This window comes from Passer domesticus, chromosome 3, assembly GCF_036417665.1.
Source record: "Passer domesticus isolate bPasDom1 chromosome 3, bPasDom1.hap1, whole genome shotgun sequence".
Classification (NCBI taxonomy): domain Eukaryota; kingdom Metazoa; phylum Chordata; class Aves; order Passeriformes; family Passeridae; genus Passer; species Passer domesticus.
The window spans coordinates 28,362,639-28,379,287 of record NC_087476.1 but is presented as its reverse complement, the minus strand read 5'-3'; positions in this window follow the sequence as shown (position 1 = coordinate 28,379,287).

Genomic DNA, 16,649 nt, shown 5'->3' with positions numbered 1-16,649 from the left:
GCCATTTTTCTCATTCAATGATCTCTAAAGCCTGATGGATGGCTTTCAGCTCTGTGGTCTGCTGGTCATAGAGCCAACAGCCACTCACAAGCCAGGCTCCTTTTGCACAAGATCTTCTGAGACTCATCATGTTGACCCAATGCAGTGTATTTAGCCCTACAACAGAGCTGCAACTGGCAGTAAAGAGAGCATATAACTTTTCATTTTCTGGTAGCTGATTATATGGTGAAGCCTCCTCAGCATGTCCTCTTCTTCTGATGACACTCCAAATATTTTGCCTTCAGGCCAGCTTGTGATGACTCCCAAGATTCCTGGGCAGATGGGGTTCACTATTCAAGCTTGCAGTGTGATCAAGTGAGACACTTGCTCCATGCAGCATCAGTGGCATGACATGTAGAAAGGACTTTCCCTTTTGACATCCAGACCAGCACTGGCAGTCAAGGTGTCAGGAGAGGCTGTGCTTTGGTGCCAGTCACTTCTGAAGTGGCTCAAACCCCCCTGTAAGCTGACAGTATATTTTTTTATGTTGGAGGTTAACAGGCTGCAGATCCTTTGTATCTCCGACTCCAAAATCCCAGGAACTGTCCTCAAGGCTCCCTAGGTACTTTTTGGTAAAAGCTCCATGAAGGACCATTCTTCCCTGACGCAGCATAGACCACATTTTTTGCATCTTGTCCTGTACTGATTGGCCCCAGGGCTACTGCACGAATTATCTCCTGCTTAATTTGTTCAAAAGCTTATTTTTCAGAACACTGCTTAATATCCTTCATCTTCTGGTTCACTTGATGGAAAGGTGTACAGTCTGACTGTACTCTTTTTTTTTTTTTTTTTGCATTGTCCAAAAAACCACAGCACCTAGGAAAGCCTGTGATTCCTTCTTGTTGGTTGGTGGGGACATAGCTGCTATTTTATTTTTTCCTTTTTTAAGTTTTATTTTATTCTTGTCTTTTTTCTTTCCAGGATGATTTTAGGATTTTTCAGTCAATTACTTTCCACAGATACAACTATGGTTGTAGATATATTTATTGTAGATGATGTAAGCAAGGGAAAGACTATCGTATCTTGTTTAAAACTTTGGACAGTTTCTTATCCCTAATGTATATAAAGGGACAGTTCCGGTTGTGTTTCATAGATCTGAAGAATTTGGCCTTTTTTCTAAGGAAAATACTTCATAAAAATTCAGTAATACTCCACCTCCTTCAACACCTCTTGCAGAAAAAAACACCATGTTACATTAGCAGTTCTGTGTTCAGGTTTTCTGATTGAATGTTGTGTCATAGAAAATACTGTACAGACTATGATTAAATCCATACATATGTACTCTGACATTTCTTCCTCTAGAAAAGACATAAGTTAAACAGTCACTAATGATCCTGGTGATCACCACTTTGAAAAGGGCAGTTTCCCTACTCCAATATGACATAATGTTGAAAGAATTTTTGCAAGAGATATTCCATATGATTACAGTGGACACAGGATATGTCTTTTGACCAAATTTTGCCAGATTTTACAGATTCTTCTAGATGTCTTCATAAGAAAGAATGTCTTTGGGGATTTTTATATATCTATCATCACCCAGGAACTTGATTTTTTTTTAATTGCAGGTATTCATCTGCTAGAAAGCAATTAAATTTAGATTTATATTGCCAGTACCTGGTAGCTACTTAAGATATATACCTGGGTCAGTGTCTTATTTATGTCAGTGTCTTAACCTTAGCAATAGAGCTCATGTCATTGCTGAGTTATCAAATCAATGCTGTTATCAATTTGGCCTAGACCTTTCAACCAGGCCTGCTTACACAGATATTGGCACTTACGACGCTCCACTGAGTCATGAAGAGTATAATCTATATGTTTCTCTTGTTTTGACTGTCTATGTACTTAGTATCCTAGAAGTTTGATTAAATGATTGTATATATACATTTTATCTACTGGGAAATGAAAACTTGCTGTGCTTTAAAGACACATAAATTGTTTATTAGCAATTCATTACAGTAAGAATTGATTAATAATTGTATGAAAAAAAATATTTCTGTGGAGTAGAAGATTGCTTTAACAATTACATCAAACAGATTATTCATAGTATTGTGGCATTTCATTTTGTGTATAAAATGATAAAAAGCAATCCTTGCTGTTGTATGTTTGCAGGCAGTGCAGTACAATGTTAAATAGCCTCATACCATTTCAGTTGCAAACATTAATTTTTCAATGTCAGCTTTATCTTTAGGGACTACTTTTAATTTGTGTTTGCCTTTTTCAGCCAGTATAATTCAGAAGATTTACAAATTCACTTTCATATGTACACACAATTTTAATGGTGAGCTAAGTTGTAGCAAGATATTCTGTCAAAATGAGTGGAGGGAATAAAAATTTGTTCATTGATTATATGCTTGAAATAATACTTTTTTAGTCAAATACCATAAAAAAGGAAAAAAATATAGTTTTTTGATTATACTTAATAAAAAAAAAAAGTATTTGTTGCTGAGACATTGAAATAATCAGATATGGAGGCAATGGCAACCTCAGGAGAATTATAGTGTCCATTCAATTGATGGCTGTAGGATTAGGAGTGAAGGAATAATTTTTTTTTTTTTTTTTTTTACTTTAATCAAGACCACTGGGGTGATGAAAAAGACTTGTGATTCGAGGGCTACAAGAGTCCAAGATGGTGAAAGGGACAAAGGCGAATGCTTCAAGAGGAAATTTGGTGACAGCAATGATGTTTGGAGGAAGGAAGAAGGAATTATTCTTACAATGAAAAGGAACCTGAGTAATGCTGTGTTGATCCTACACATCAGTCTGAAATCATTGAACTCACAGAATCTGACAGAAAATTTTTTGAGGTATTCAAGGCCAGGTTGAATGGGACTCTCAACAACCTGATCTAGTGTGTGGCATTCCTGCCCATGACAGAGGGATTGATATCGATGGTTCTTTCCAATTCAAACCATTCTGTAATTCTATGATTTTACAAAACAATATCCCTGCATATTTAACAAAATGTTTTCAAAATGTACTAGAAGTAATATGATTTATTTATGCTCTATATGCTATGTGCATACAATAAATATATTGTAAGAATCAGATCTCATTAAATTAAAATTTCAAATCTAGTAATCAAAAGATGTAAAGGAGGACTGAAGCTAAATTATTTAAAATACTATATTAGAAAAATATTAAAACTGTAGCTTTTTTGTGATTTTAGGACATACTACACTTTTTAAAAACTGGTTTTGTGCTGGTTAAATGCAGAGCTTATTGTGTGTCTGTATTACACAAAGGGCTGCATAAGCATACACATTATCCAATTATGAAAAAATGCCTGATTTTCCATATATGTGTTCTTTACTAAACACGAAAAAATTATAATACTTTCATTACATTCATAAATTAAATAGTGTTTTGCATTATGACATAGAATCAGAGAATGTGCTGAGTGGGAAGGAACCCACAAGGATCATCGAAGTCCAGCTCCTGTCTCTGCACAGGACAGCCCCAGGAGTCACACCAAGTGCCTGAGTGCATTTTTCAAATGCTTTTGGACTCTGTAAGACTTGGTGTGGTGACAGCTTCCCTGGGGAGCCTGTTCCAGTGCCCAAACACCCTCTGAGTGATGGAACCCTTTTCAGCTGCTCCTCATATGGCTTCCTCTCAAGGCCTTCACCAGGTGCGTTGCCCTCCTTTGTATGCCCTCTAATAGTTTAGTATCTTTCTCCTCTTGTGGTGCCAAAACTGTCCCAGAATTCGAGGTGAGGCTGTCCCAGTGCAGAGCAGAGCAGAGCAGGACAATCCCCTCCCTTGCTGGTGATGGTGATGCTGTGCCTGATGCCCCCAGGGCAAGGTTGGTCCTCCTGGCTGCCAGGGCACTGCTGGCTGTCCACCAGGACCCTCAGATTCCTTTCCACAGCACTGCTTTCCAGCATCTCATTCTCCAGTCTGTACATACATCCAGGGCTGCCATTCCAAGTGCAGAATCTGGTACTTTCTCTTGTTGAACTTTGTATGTTTGGTGATTGTCCAGCCTTCTAATTTGAGGTCTCTCTGCAGGGCCTCCTTGCTGTAGAGGGAATTAACAGCTCCTCCCAGATTTCTGTTTTCTGTAAACTTGCTTAGTATCCCTTCAAGTCCATGTATGAAAATGTTGAAGCGCACAGGGCCCAAGATGGAGCTCTGTGGAATCCCAGTAGGGACTGGGATTTGCCAGTCTGATGTCATCCCATTCTCCACAATTCTTTGCACCTGACTCCTGAGCCAGTTGCTGACTCATTTCACAATGTGTTTATCCAGGTGAATGCTGGACATTTTGTCCAGAAGGATCCTGTGAAAGACATGATGAGGAAGTGATCTTTGCAAAAGTAAACCAGCAGTATATATATTGTCTGTAGGTATTTAAAACAAATTGAAAAGCAGTTGACTGCAAAAGTTGAATTAAAAGCCCAAAATTATTCTTTCCTAAAATATCTTCTCTTATTTAAATGAGCAAGAATGTCAGCAACAGCTAAAACCCCAGGCCACATTGCAGAGAGGTTCAAAGAGAGTTTCCTTGTCACTTGAAAACTACTGTCTATTTACTCTTTATATAATGGTTAAAGCATGGTTGTTTTGTTTTGTTCACCCTGGGCTTATCTTCTTGGTGTTATACCAGACAAGCAGGTGTGACAAATTCCTTTCTCTCATGGCCATGCTAATATCCTAGATAAAGGACACTGGTTGATCATCAACTTAAAATATACCATTACAAAGAAGTATTGCAAAATTATTTTTTCCTCAAAATTTGAATTACTTCATATATAACCTATCCTACTCATAACTCACACTGCCAGAAAGTCCCCTATTTACTGACCTGTTCTTTTCTGTACATATCATAGTTTTTAATATGTTTGAAAAGAGACATGAGAAATCCAGTCCTATGGCCACCATTGAAATTCTGTTAAGGTCTCTGAAGTAAAAGGGATTTCTTACTCTGGCATGAACTGGGTGAATAAACCTTGCATTACATTGAGTGTAACTGGTTTCTCTAAGAGGAATTTAGTACACAAACAAACAAGAAAAACTATCTGAAAACCACTGTTTCCAGCCTCAGTAAAGGATAGTTCCTGTAGGACTTTTATTTAGCTGACATATATTCTTCTAATCTCCTGGAACACAGAGTTACTTCTTGCAAACATTGTACAACACAATAGTCAGCAAGAGGCATAAATCAACAGGAATTGCTCAGCATTTGTTTAAAGTGTTCCAAAGCCAGTTATTCTTCATGAATTACTTGTGCTTATGTTTTAACACCAGCCTTACAAAATGCCTAAGCCATATATTGCATTTTAACCCTTCCAAGTTTTTATGTGAAATGAAAAAGAGAATCCAAATTTTGATTTTTAAGCCTGACTAGTTCTTTGTATTATATGATGCTGTCACTAAAAAGTCAAACTCTGACATAAATTAACAGACATATGGATATCTGAAACATCAAGAGAAACTCAGACTCCAGTGCTTGCTAACAAACAGTAAATTTTGAGGTTTTAGAAGCGATTGGAGGAAACATATTTGTTGGGAAATCAACAGAAATAACTCTAGAAGCTGAGTGATTTGGAATTTCTTTCTACTAAACCACCTATTTCTTCATAAAATTTTTTTTTTTCTCTAGAAAGAAGTTCTATAACTGATATCTGTCTACTTTAAAGTCTTTCATAGTTTCACATATCCAAAATGTACAAAAGATTTTCACACCCTAAGGAATATACATTTCAATGAGATGCAGTGGTGATTTAACACCCCAAACTGTTCAGCTCATAGCTCTTGTGGAAGCAAAAACGTACAAATCTAAATATTCAGGCAAAGGAATAAGAAAGTTTATAGAGTAAATACAAACACTTTTGCAGAGAACTATCATAGAGGAAACTATTGAAAGAACCAGAATATTTAGCATAAATCCCATTGCCTACTGCATCAACAAGGCCTTCACTTGGAAGGAATTATATTGTACCAGTTCCCCATACAGGCCACTGAGGGACACCATTTTTTACAGATATCCATTTGGATATTGAGCCATTGACTGCTACTCTTTGGACATGGTTATCCAGACAATTTCTCATCCAATGAACAGTCCATCCATCAAACCCATACCACACGGATTGAGCAGCTCAATTGTTGTGTGGGAATCATGTCCAAGGCCTTGCAGAAATCAAAGTAGGCAACATTAGTTGTTTAATGACCAATGCAGTCATCATAGAAGGATGATCAGATTAGTCAGGCACAATTTGCCTTTTTTGAAGCCATGTTGGCTACTTCTAGTGACTTTCCTGTCCCCCACATGCTTTAGCATACTTCCAGGAGGATCTTTTCCATGTTCCTATCAGGCAAAGAGGTGAGTCCGACTGGTCAGAAGTATTCAGGATCCTCCTTTCTTCCTTTTTCAAAAATGGGCATGATATTTCTCTTTTTTCCAGTTACTGGTGACCTTCATGCTGTTTTGAATACAGTGGTGAGCAGCATAGCAACTATATCAGCCAGTTCCCTCAAGACCTTGGGATACATCTTGTCAGATCTTATGGTCTCGTACATGTACAGGTTCCTCAGAAAAACAGATAAAATAAATTAAATATGGATTAAAAATGCTCAAATGCAATACAGATACAGATGAATTTACATACTAAAATAAATAAACAAACAATTTAAGAATTATTTTTAATATCTTTAGTAAATGAATGTGCTGATTGAAAAATAAGAGCAGTATTGCTGCAAATATACATTTCAGTCCCATATTATACCATGAAATAGCCTTATTTTTTAAATTTTTGAATACATAGGACTTCCAGAGATGGTCAGTTATATGACAAACACAAAAAAAATTCAATCAAGCTTGTAGAATCACTGGGACTTCTTTGGAAAATTAGTTGAGTTGTTTAGATACTTATTTATGGGTTTAAATTTGTTCAGACTCTATCTTTTGACGTTAGTGCTGTGTTTGAGACCCCACTGAAAATTAGTTACCTGGAGAAGAGTGGTACTCATGGCCTGATCCATCCATGACATTCTGCTACTGTCTATGTGTCAAATTTAATGGCTTGTGACAAGTCAATTAAAGTTAAGGAACTCAAGGTTTGTATGACAGATTGGTTGTTTACGAAGTGAATTTATATGTGTACATAATGTAATAATTTGCATAGTTAATTTATTGTTGTTGTGAGCAATACATTTGCTTGTGTAAATTATACCAGTTTGTTGTTCATATAAAAATGGATATTGATGGATTTGTTTTGACTATGCACAGGTTGGCTTTGACTAGAAATTTATCTAGATGCAATTCTTCGCTGTCTGGTGTCAGATGGCAGCGTACATCTGCACATCAGATCTGGGGACCAAAGTCAGTGAAAGCAGGCAAAACTGCTCAGGTCTTGGTACTAGCAGAGTTCAAACTTCTGTTCACTCCTTGGGAAGAATGAGTAAGAGAGAGGTTTGACTGACTACCATCACAGCTCGGTGCTTAGGGTTGTCAGCAATAGATGGGGCAGTTAGTATGGGTATATATTCATTCAAGTTTTATAAATATGTATTTCAGATAAGATTTTCCTCAGAAAATGTTTAAAGCAGTGTAGGCCAAATTACCGATGATTAGTCCAATTTCCTGGAATGTGGGAAATTGAAATTTAAGTGTGTTTTACAAAAGATGATTTTAAAATTATTGTCTGTTCAAAAACAGACATCATAATCACTATATCACTGGACAAATAGAGGAATGCATCTTAACATTTTGTTTTCTTTCTTTTATTTCTGTCATATATCTAAGTTTATATACTTAATGTTGATATGGGATTATGTCTTTTTCTGTTGAAGAATTAGGCTTCTGTGTTCCTTTTAGGTGTACTTTTCGGTATTTATATTTAGATAAATATAAATACTTAGATAATTCTTTATTTATAATAAATTATAATATATAATAAATCTTAGATAACTCTTTATTTAACTTAGCTCAGGTATTTATGAATTAATTCCTGAGCCTATATGAACTTCTGAGAGACCTATAAATCTCTTGTGAAATAAAGGAGAGATCGTAGTGGGTAGTTTTGGAAAAATGGGCAAAAGAGTTGGTAGATTTTTAATTATATTGGTTTACAATTAGCATAAACTAAATTCATTCTGCCTGCTGCTGAAAGGGGCTCTTAGCTGTTCTCATTCTTGTATCAGCATTTAAAATCAGGTTAGTCAGATAATTTATCTTTGGTGATGGTTATTGTTTTCCCCATGATTTGTTTCCAATCATATCTAATCTTGACTTGCTGTAGGGCCCCATGATTCTAATGTTGGCTGAAGGGGGGCAGCTAAAAACTGTAGCTGAAAAAGTTAATATTATTTTGGAAAAAATACAACGTTGTTTTGGCTGAAGCAGATCATGAATTAATACTCTAGGATGTACACAGGATTTCTTTTTCAAGCCCAAATAACTCTAGCTAAGCCCAAAATTCTCATCTGTGTACAAGAGTGTATCCTGTTCACTCAAGACACAGTTTAATGTTCACAAGTCTTTGTTATTCCTTTATTATAGGGGTAATGAAACATACATTGGTCACAACCTTGAGGCTACTCAGGGAATGAAGCAATACATTGTATGTGGATCATGCTTGTTAACTGCAGTTTTCATGTTGTGACTACATCACATCACTTTCTGAAAAGTAATGGCTTTCAAAAAGCTTCTGCAGGCTATGCAGGGTCTTTGTATTAACCTATAATACACCTGGTATGTCTCAGCTCCTCTGTTTTGCTCACTCTCTCATAAATATAATCATGCAGACTATGCCAGTGGCAACTTCTGAGCAGGTGTTTCTTTTTTAAAGTGGGAGGCAATTACTGACAGGATGTAATCTGTTGGATTTCATTCCTTACTGTGACTCATTAAAGCGTACTTTACCTTCTGTGAATGCTAGAAAGGCTAACTGTTCCTCCACGTGCCCTTTAAAAAAAATTAAAAATATTTGCTAGTGACTATCTGGCAACTAATGCAAGGTAAACAGCCATTTCTAACTCATCTTTCTGTACATTTTAATTAACGAGATTGTGCCAGACAGATGAGGGTCTGGAAAAACTAGCATTTGCATGAAAAAATACATAGTCTATTTGCTTTAGATGAAGAAACAACAATTAGATTTGGCTTATATTTTTCTGCCATAAAAAGAAAATTATATTATATATGTTTAAAAATAAACCTGTTTGTTTTCCATCTCTTATGATATTTATTTTTCTTATTCATACAAATTATTTTTTTCTTATTCATACAAATGCAGATAGACAGTAACTTCTGTGGAGAGAGGTTGATAGGTAAGAATATGCCTATATGTAGTAAATTTGCGTAAATTTCCTAATGCATTTAAATAAATGAATATATCACTCATGTCAATGAAAACAGTGTATTGCACTTCAGGCAAATGTAATGCTAAGAACTGCAAAGTGACATTTCAAAAAGGCACCTTCAAAAGGCTGAAATCAATTTTATAGATTATTTAACTTTTCCAAACACAAGAAATAGTTATATGAACTTTTTAAAACCTGCAGATTTTAATAAGCTGTCACTAATCTTCTCATTACTGTTTTTGAAAGTTTATCTGTTTAATTGAAATAATTAAATATAAAAATGCTTTCATATTGAATGAAAAAAAAAGAGTTGTTTCAAACTATGTGTAGGATTTTCAACATTACATGGCAGAGGTTTTTCACAGAACTTTCTTTTAATGCTTATTATTATTATTATTATTATTATTATTATTATTATTTAGCAAACATTTGACCAACTAAAATATAAATAAATGTACAGAATTATGTAGCAAGTATATAAATAACCATTCAATGAAAAGTCTATAAGATTTAATTTTGGGACCACTATAATTTTCTCATCACATTTGCTAAATATTATAAACACTCCCTAAGCTCAAAAGGAGAGCATTGTTTAAATTAACCATATGGTATTTCTGTAAACTAACAACAAAATAGCACCTAGCAACAAGGTACCTAAATTTTATTTAAAATTTGGAAGGGATTTAGAGAAGCATAGAGAAATGTGTATAAATAACTGATTAGAGAGTAAGGAAGGTGGAGACAAACTCTTCTCAGTGGTATTCAGTGACAGAGCAAGAGGCGATGGGCACACCTGAAACAAAAGAAAGTCCATTTAAATGAAGAGGGTATGTTTTCACTATGAGATTGTTTGAGCACTGGAACAGGTTGCTCAGGAACATGCCACAGACTCCTCATCCTTGGAAATATTCAAAACCCAGCTGAACCTGTTCCTGAGGAAACTGTTCTAGCTGACCTTGTTTTCAGCAGGAGGGTATTGAACTACAGAGTCTCCAGAGAACTTCTTGAGTTTCTACTACTCTGTGGTGCTGTGCCTTTTTTCTCTCTGCTTCCATAAAGAGAAATTATGTGCCATCATTCAAGATAGATGCAGAAATTTTCAGTGAAGGATTTAGGGAGCAATTTTCCAAAGCATGAATTTTTTCCACTTTTCACCATTTACCTCACCAATGCACAGCTAAATATGTTAAGGAAATATATTCAATTATAGTCACAAACCCATCCACTGATGCCAGCAGCTCTGCCGTGCAACTTTCTCATGTTCATTAACCTAACACTAATTTAATTGGTTTTGTATATGATTAAATTTCTTTTTTTCCACTTTAAATATCATATTTTAAGTACACTTGTTCTATCACAAATTTAGCAAAGGAAACGAAGGAATATCCAACTATGCTGCCCATAATGATCATCATGAAATGTCACAGCATGTTTTAGCAGGGGGATGTTTTACTTCAATAACAACAGATATTCTAAAATCAAATCTTTAATTTAATTTACTTATAAGTATATATCTATATAAAAGAAAGTAACAACAATAACAACAAAATCCCTAAAAATGTCAGGCAGTTCCAGGGAATTCTGAAAAGGCTGCTGGACAAATAGGCAGAAGAAAAAGATCTTTTTGGTGCTCACAATCCACTAAGTGCTGAAGGTGAGAAAACTTTATGGTGAAATATAATCACATTTCTGCCTTCCATAGAATTCTCCAACTGATATCAGTGGTCATTGTCAGAGATATTATATTGTTCCCTATGGACATAACTTCGGATGTGCAGCAGTAAAGACTATCTTGCATAACTGATATATCATTTCCAGCCAAATAGCTTATGTCTTGTACTGATAAATAAAGCCTTAAATATCTACTCTTCACACTATTCTGTTCAACTATTTTCCAAACACTTATCTTTCAGTTCCTGGGTCTGATCTTAGTGTTTTCTGAATACAAATTTTTAATATACTAGCTTACTGGCAAAAATAATTAAATTAATAATATGATTTCTCTAAGACCTCTGCCAGCTAACTTTTGTGATCCTAAAGATTAAAAGGATGGTTGAGTAGGTACAGAGGCCCTGAAAGTCCATATAGCTCACACCTTACTGATGGCAGAATGAGCTTACACAGGTCCCCAGCCACAATAGATTCCTCATTTATAAAACGATTTTAAATGAGAGATATATGGACAGGCTGTGAATAAGAAGCTTATCAGTATCATTTATGTTCATATTTGTAAAATAAAAGTGCACCTAGAAATTTTCAGTGCAGCACAACATAGAAGCCATTCCTAAATAAAACATTGAATTTGCATTATTTTGTAACTCCTAAGATGAATTAGCCCTCCTAATTATCCAGATAGAGTAAAATATGGGGAAAAAAAGATTTATTCATGGTTATATAACTTACAAAGCAGGAAATGATAAGGTCAAAAATCTTGAGATTATCGCAAATATAAATCTAGTTTTTTAAACACATAAAACTGCTTATTCCTGAAGTTGTCTCAAGACAACTTTATTCCATGGCTGAGTTAAATTTTGTTTCTTGAAGTCAATAATGAGAATGTAATCATATATAACTGTAGGAAAAATGTTTAAGTGATATAAGATTTTTTAATCTGGAGATTAGATTTCTTATGGTGTATAATTTGTCAAGAGTAACAAAAAATTACTAATTACAATCATATAATTGAAACTGTGATTGTAAAAGGAAGAGACAGAAAATAAAGTGTAATTCTGATCTAAAGGACTATTCCTGAGATACCAGCATACAACTTATATCTTTCCCAATAAATTCTCTGTGCACAGAATAAAATAAACTATTATCCCTAATGATTAATTTCTCACTATAGTCCACAGATTAAAAGACATGGAAGAGGAGATGGGATGGATAAATCATTCTGTCTAGTTAGTAAAAATTTTATGTGTATTTGCATATCTAAATATATGGTCCCATCACTGTAAGACTGTGTCAAAAGCTTCCATTTCAGCTCACATACATATCTGTTACCAGAAACCTGAAAATTCAAGGTAAGTTGCGAGGAATGTCAAGTTTGATTGGACAGACTTTCAATTCAAAGTACTTCATATGTCCTCAATTCACCAAATCCACTCAAATAATGGTATAAACAAGGCTATTTCAAAGATCTGCTAGTCTTCTGCACTATCTGTATAAAAAAGTGTCCCATAAAATTCTCAGAGTAATGCTCTGTGAGTGTGGGCTATCTAGTTCTGTCTTTTATTTTTTCCTGTAGAGTTTGTTGATTAACCAAAATTGGCATATTAAATGATTAATTAATATTTGAAATTATAGCTCTGTAGCCCAAGAAATGCATCACTGATATGAGTAATAAAAGATCCAGGCTTTTGCCACCATTGAAGCCTGAAGAATTCTGTAGACTTGGCAAGAGCTAAGTTTAGGTTGTTTAAGCTGTCATAATAATTGCTTAATGATTAGGTAATGACTGAGTGTCTTGGGAGTTTGGTTATATTCATGAATATGATATATGATAAATGTTTAACAAATCTGTGCAGAGGATCAGTGAAGAAAGAGCAAGACTGCATAGCAAATACATGAAAGTCACACTAAGCAGATCAAAGAGAGAGGAGGGAGAAATCTCTCTCCATCAAACCTCTCAGTGAAGAATATCTGTCATTACCAACCCTTTGGAACCACCAGTATCCATCTGGAGTAAGGTGGGTACCATCAGCCTCAGGACTTAGGCAGTGTAAGACTGAATATAACACCAGAGAAAAAAGGGTCAATAGAGGAAAAGGGATTTTTGTGTATGGTAGTGATAAAATGCTGAAAGGGACATTAGTTCATTCATTATATAATTAGCATTAGTTTTACAGTAATTTCATTGATACTCGTGTGAGGACATCGTCTTTTACCTATAGTATAATTTTGACTGCAATATTATAGGTAGGAAAGAAAAACACTGTGTCAATACTGAATGTTGTAATTTGACACACTGGATTACCCAGGTAAATCCTTTATGTAAAAAGATTTTTTTTGTGAGCCCATTGGCATTATTTTTCTTTTTATCCAGAGCTATATTGAAATTTTATTCATAACTAATACTCAGTCATAAACATATTTATCCAGAAGTATAACAGTAATAATGCCCTAACCCCCAGACCTCCTCCTTTAAATATAACTCATACGTAAATGTCTTATTAGTATTTTCTTTGTATCTGTAAATATATCAATATTTATTTCATTATATTAATCAGCTGTTTGAATAATTCACCTGTATTACCCTGATTAAACTTTATCTTAGTGTATACGGTCAAAACATGTTACACAGAGGTAAACCATTTATACTGGATATATTCCTGAATTTTTATTGACTTTGTTAAACACACACATTTGGAAATATAAGCATGAATAAGTTTCAATTCATATTAACGCCAGTGATTTTTCTTTTAGTTCAGTGTAAGCCAGTGCTTGTCTTTCCTGTGTTTAATGGAAGGTCACTATTTAGCAAGTTACTGCAATTATTGAAATACATTTAGTATGTGGTCTATGGTTCTATTGTGCCTATGTATTATATGTATTTTTATTGCATGGGTTTGATTCTAACCCACATTTGGAATGATTTTCATATAACTACAGGGTCACAGGAATGGAAAGAAAGTTATAGAAACCCTACAGCTTAGCAGTTGTTTGCTTTATTTTCTTCCCCTCAAGTTTGGTAAAAAGCTTATTCAGATTGAGAATATTCAGATCTTTGTGAATATTTTAAGCTTACTGTTCCTGTTTCCTTCTCTTTTTCACTCCCCAAGGGTGCTTTATGCTTACTTTTGTAATTGACAAGGTGACTATGTTTAATTAACAAGGTTCTTTGACTCTGTTAATCTTACAATTCACAGTTAGAAATATGTTTGCTTCTCTTTGGAGACTAAATATTTAGTGTCAAATTAATGAAGACTAGAGACCTACTGATGACAATAATTATTGCTTATTTAAGAACATTTGCAAGATAGGCAATTTCAGAATTCTTGTTGTAATTTCAGCCCAGGGTGTGAGGGGGCAGAGCCTGGAGCCATGTGGGTGTGTCTAGGTTGTTGTTCTGTACCACACATCATTCCTGGGGCACAGAAGTAGGGCATTCTCATCTCTGAGAAGGGTTCCAGAGCCATTTTGTCCTTTTCCAGAGAGCTAGCAGCAAATGGAGCCATGGGGTAATTCTGGTCCTGACTGAAGGGTTTGTCTGCAATTGTTTTTCAATGTCTCAGGCTTGGGGAAAGAAACATATGCACAGAGGGTCCAGGGCCCATTCTGTTCTGTGTCTCTTTGACTGGCTATGGTCACATCAGGTCAGACTTGGTGAGCATTTTGCATGTAATCACTCTCTTTTATACACTGTTGTTATTTACATTGTTGCTGTTATTGTTTGTTTTCTTATCTCATTGCTGGTTCTAGTAAATTGTTATCTCAAGCCATAATATATCTTCCTCATAATATCTCTGCCTGTTGTCTCTCTTGCCTGAAGGGATAGAAGGAGAGCTTAATATTCAGCTGGACATTTTTCTATAACTCATTACTTTTATTGACTTTTTTTAATAGGTGCTTTTAGCACTTAGAGAATTGGGGTTTTATTTATTCTTAAAGTCAGAAGTGAAAATAATACATTGGTATTTTTTGTAAATATTTGCAATTTCAAATTTCTGGGGAAAAACATTGTCAATTTATATTAAATTTCTGGGAAAGAAATAATAGTTTCATATGGGTTTGAACTGGGTTTTTTGTATCCAAGGTCAACTTTTATGTATTATAGAGCTTTAGTCTTAAAATTACAGTTATTTGCCTCAATGTTAACAGTTCCTGTTTCTTGGGAGAATTAGGAAGTAAACAAAGCGGATAACTGCAATATTTCTACTTTTGTTCTTAGTTTTCCAGAGTTTCAGGTAGTAAAAATAGATTACAGTGTTACATACATTGCTCTGGCCTTTGTTTTCAGCATGGAAATTGAAATATTTAAATTTACTGACTCTTAAGCAGAAACAGAGAAAACAATTTAACAGTATATGTATATTGAGAAGGAAAACAGAACTAGGCACTGGAGAAGAAGTAAAAAGAAAAAGGACTCTGGTAATACACTTGGATAATGTTTGTTAAGAAATGGAAAAAATGTATCTAGGATTTGAGTTCTGATTTTTTTATCTCTGATCCCTAAGTAACACAAAATCTGACAGACTGCACGCAAAGACACTGGATATAAAGAAAAAAATTGCAAATTATTTTTTCAGGTCTCTTTTAAGAGATAGAGACAAAAAGAAAGAAAGGAAAGGAATACAATTCTGGTACTTGAGAATGGAAACAAAGAAGAGAAAGGAAAAGAAGTGGACATGGGTAATAGGAAACAGTAAGTCTGAATCACGGAATCATTTATGTTGACAGGGATCCTTAAGATTATTGATGCAACTGTTGAGCTAACATTAATGAGTCCAAATGCCCCTAAATGTCACATCTGTGGCTTTTAAATATTCCCAGGGATGGAGGCTCATTCTTTTCCCTGGGCAGACTGTTCCAACTTTTGACAGCCCTTTCCCTTTCAGGAAAGAAGTTTTTCCTTGATCTTATAAAGAAAGCCTTGTGGGAAATAAAAATGAAGTGAATTGTGTATGCTAACTTTCAGATGAACATATTTCACTGGGTTTGGTTAGTTCCTAATTTTTGATAAAACTCATCCCTATTAGCTGAAAACTTAATCTGGTTGATAGTTAACTGGTACTAATAAATGTGTTGCAGGACACACAGAAAGAGAAGTGGAGAAGGTAAGAAATTGCATGTTTTAATTGTTACACAATCATTTATTAGTAGTTTTTAAATTTCGCACTCTCATTTTAATGACTCTTTTTTGTAAGCATTTTTCCTATACCACAGCACCTTGTTGGGTTTTTTGTTCATTTCAAAGGTAGGAAAGGTAACATTAGCTCCTCTGCATCTTCAGAAGAGGTAGTGACTCAGCAAATGGAAGGATCTAGGATGGAATAATTTATGCTATAACACACAGGAGTTACACATTTAAATATGGATTGGAACTTGGGGTTTCTTAGCTCTGTATTATAGTGCAGATTACTGCATCATTTTTTATTTCTAGTATATCTTCTGGTGAAGCATATGTGAGTCAATGCATTCACTATTTAAGATGTATATTTAGACTATTTCACCAGCCATGATTGAAAATGACCCATGTAGAACATCAAAGTGCTATTCACGGAGCACAACAGAAGTGAGCTGTAAATTCAGTCTTTGAATTGGTGGTTGATTTTCAACTTAGATGCACAACAGAATAGTCTCTTGAG